At 48.0% G+C, this 4,214-nt stretch overlaps 1 pseudogene; it reads left to right on the top strand.

Annotated features, from left to right (window-relative positions):
- The first annotated feature begins 1,932 nt into the window (after positions 1-1,932).
- Positions 1,933-3,156, top strand: LOC140406546 (uncharacterized; annotated as a pseudogene).
- The last annotated feature ends 1,058 nt before the right edge of the window (positions 3,157-4,214 follow it).

Consider the following 4,214-nt stretch of genomic DNA (forward strand, 5'->3'; position numbering starts at 1 on the left):
AAATCAGAGGATAACAATTCAGTTTGTAAAATATGACAAACAGACTAACAGCATATACAAATGAAAATGAATAACACAACATAGATGACATAGAACTCCAAGAATGCAGAAGGCCATTCACCCCTCAAGTCTGCAGTCAGCCTCACAAAGAACAGTTCACTGAAGCCCACTCCGCATCCTATTCTTTTAACCCGGTGCATTGATCATGGTCAAGCCACCTAACCTGAACACCTTGGACACTAAGGCGCAATTTAGTGTGACCAATCCACTTTAGCACAGTGGAACCACCCTTTCGGCAATGGCACCACTCGGTTCTGCCATGATTAACGCTCGGATAATAGAAGAAAGATGATGGATAATAAGCACACGGCACATCTACCATGACTGAGATAAGATAATACGAGTCCCTGGAACACTCGAGGAGAAGAAGAAGGCATTTAATCGGTGCTCACAGAATAACAACTCCATTCAACAGGATAAAAGATAACAATTTCAGGCAACAACACCAGCACCATGATAGGGAAAGAGTTCGGATTAGAGCCTGAGTTAGTCTGAACTGCAAATCATCACTCCAATCCTTGCCCTTCAAGGGTTTAGCACATAGAACATACAGTGCAGAAGGAGGCCATTCAGCCCATTGAGTCTGCACCGATCCACTTTAGCCCTCACTTCCATCCTATCCCTGTAACCCAATAACCCATCCTAACCTTTTTGGTCACTAAGGGCAATTTATCATGGCCAATCCACCTCACCTGCACGTCTTTGGACTGTGGGAGGAAACCGAAGCACCCAGAGGAAACCCACGCAGACACTGGGAGAACGTATAGACTCCACACAGGCAGTGACCCAGCGGGGAATCAAACCTGGGATCCTGGCGCTGTGAAACCACAGTGCTATCCACTTATGCTACCATGCTGCTCATCCGATTTAGCAAAGACCAAGGCAGTAGTCGGATTATTGAAAGACTTGACGGAATTGTCGGATACAATTTTCAGGGTCACAGGATAAAGCAACATAATTCACTGTAAGGTGAGGTGGGAGCCAGGTCTCACCTCACCTTATCTGTCTCCAGGACCTTCTGGTGATCTTTCAAGTTGTGGAAGTGAATGATTACAGGCCTGGGATGAAAACTATCCCTTGACCTCAAAGACAGGATCCGATGCCCTTTCTAATTTGAAACACCCAGGCTTCACATCCAGCTTGAGAAAACGTGGCAGCCGGTCCTCGAAGAACCTAACCGGAGCCTTACCCTCCACACCTTCTGGCAGGCCGACGACTCGGATGTTCTTTCTCTGACCCTCGGTTCTCCAAGTCCGCCAGAAGTCCACCACAGCACTCAGCCGGTTTTCCAAGGATTAAATTCTTGCCTCTGCCGAGGAAGCATCTTGCTCAACGTTCAGGATTCTCTCCTCCGAAACATTGGGCCTCTTCATGGTGTTTTACACCTCGACCTCATGAGCTCACAGATATTGAGTCAGCACACTCAGCCTCTGGTCAATAACACGGAGAATGTCACTGACATCGAGCGGCCAATGATCCCACAGAATAGACGAGCAGGCTCGATGGGCCGGGTGGCCAACTGCAGCTCGTATTTGTTGTCATCTCTGTGCCTCGGACAGGAAGCAGCGACCATGGATCTGTCAATCGGCCTGAATCAGCACCTTCAGGCGAATTGGGAGGGTGAATATTAGATACAGCAAAGTAAGAATGGAGGGAGAGTGTGTGGGAAGGAGATTTACAGCTTTTGGGGAATGAGAGAGGAAAGAATGTTCTCTAGCAACTAGAATTGTCTGTTCTGAATTTCTAACCGGTACTGACAGTGATGTCTTTTGGAAATTGTTTTGACAGGATATTAGAGGAGGAGGAATTACAGACAGAAATCTCAAACTTCACGTCTCAATCTGACTGAGTGTCTCAATTCCTTGGAACTGAATATCACCGGACTTTGAATCTAGCAGGAGAAATGTTTGTCTTTTCTGTCGGCATCAAAACATTTTAAACATCAGTGTAACTGGAAAAGCACCGAGACACACACACACCCGAGTGAGAGTGTTCCAGAGCACTGACTGTGGAAAGAGCTTGAACCAGTTACAAAGCCTGAAAAAACTTCACACCATTCACAGTGGGGAGAGACTGACTGTACACATGCCCTGTGTGTGGACGAGGCTTCAGCTGATCGACAAACCTGGAGAAACATGAGGACACCCGCACCCTGGAGAAACCGTGGAAATGTGGGGACTGTGGGAAGGGATTCAGGGCCCCATCTCACCTGGAAATTCATCGACGCATTCACACTGGGGAGAGGCCATTCACTTGCTCTGTGTGTGGGAAGGGATTCACTCAATTATCCGACCTGTGGACACACCAGCGAGTTCACACTGGGGAGAGGCCGTTCACCTGCTCTCAGTGTGAGAAGGGATTCACTACTTCATCGAGCCTGTGGATACATCAGCGAGTTCACACAGGGGAGAGGCCGTTCATCTGCTCTCAGTGTGAGAAGGGATTCACTACTTCATCGAGCCTGCGGATACATCAGCGAGTTCACACTGGGGAGAGACCATTCAGCTGCTCTCTGTGTGAGAAGGGATTCGCTCAGTTATCCAGCCTGCAGACACACCAGCGAGTTCACACTGGGGAGAAGCCGTTCATCTGCTCTCAGTGTGAGAAGGGATTCACTACTTCATCGAGCCTGTGGATACATCAGCGAGTTCACACAGGGGAGAGGCCGTTCGCCTGCTCTCAGTGTGAGAAAGGATTCGCTACTTCATCGAGCCTGCGGATACATCAGCGAGTTCACACTGGGGAGAGGCCGTTCACCTGCTCTCTGTGTGAGAAGGGATTCACTCAGTTATCCAGCCTGCGGATACACCAGCGAGTTCACACTGGGGAGAAGGTGTTAACCTGTTCTTAGTGAGAGAAGAAATTCAGATATCCAACACCCTGCGGGAACACGAGTGAGTTCACACCTGGAAGAAGCCATTCACCTGCTCTGAGCAGGGGAGACATTCAATGATCCATCCCAACTACGGAGACAATAGCAAGTTAATTCTGGGGAGAGACCATTCATCTGCTCTCAATGTGGGGAGGGGTTTGTGATTCATCACACCTGTTGTGACTCCAACAGGTTCAGAATAAATTACAGATGTTGGCTCCGTTGTTATTGTTTCTGCTCTCACTGACATCCAGGACTGCATTTTGTTCATTCTGACATCTGGTGAATGGTGATGATTGGAGGGTTTCTTTCTGCTGGACTGGCCGGTCTAACACCTCTGCCTCCGGTGGGCTGACCATTTTTGAGCCTCGTTGCGATTACCTGGTTCCAAGTTTGACGAGGAGCACAGAATGAAAAGGTGTTTGCACGTTGAAAGATATTTAGTTCCCAAAGCAGCCATGTTGCCATTAAGATGGGCTATGGTGGTCACAGGGTTCTTTTGCCTAATTTATCTGGGTGTTTCTCGCAGAAGGAAACTGTCATGGTATGACGGGCAAGTTGGCTGTGGTAGATTGGGAAATTACAATAAACATATCACTGAAAGTGGCAATGCAGGTGGATAAGGAGCTAAGAAGGCAGACGGCATGCTTGTCTTCATTGGTCGGGGCATTGAGTGTAAAAATTGGCAAGTCAGCTGCAGCTGTACAGAACCTTAGTTAGGCCACATGTGGAATATTGCGTACAATTCTGGTCAGCACATTACCAAAAGGATGTGGAGGCTTTGGAGAGAGTACAGAGGAGGTTTACCAGGATGTTGACTGGCCTGGAGGGTATTAGCTATGAGGAGAGGTTCGATAAATTCGGATTGTTTTCTCTCAAGCGACAGAGGTTGAGGGATGACCTGATAAAAGTTCACAAAATTATGACTGGCATGGACAGAGTGGATAGTCAGAAGCTTTTTCCCAGGTTGGAAAAGTTAATTACCAGGTGACATAGGTTTAAGGTGCGAGGGGCAAAGTTTAGAGGAGATGTGCGAGGGAAGCTTTTTACACAGAGGGTGGTGAGTGCCTGGAACTCGCTGCCGGAGGAAGTGGTGGAAGCAGGTATGATAGTGACGTTTAAGAGGCATCTTGACGAATAAATGAATAGGATGGGAATAGACAGATACAGACCCTGGAAGCACAAAACGTTTTAGTTTAGTCAGACATCATGATCCGAGCAGGCTTAGTGGGCCGAAGGGCCTGTTCCTGTGCTGTACTGTCCTTTGTTCTTTGTTGTTCTT

This window comes from Scyliorhinus torazame, unplaced genomic scaffold (genome assembly GCF_047496885.1).
Source record: "Scyliorhinus torazame isolate Kashiwa2021f unplaced genomic scaffold, sScyTor2.1 scaffold_598, whole genome shotgun sequence".
NCBI classification, from domain to species: Eukaryota; Metazoa; Chordata; class Chondrichthyes; order Carcharhiniformes; family Scyliorhinidae; genus Scyliorhinus; species Scyliorhinus torazame.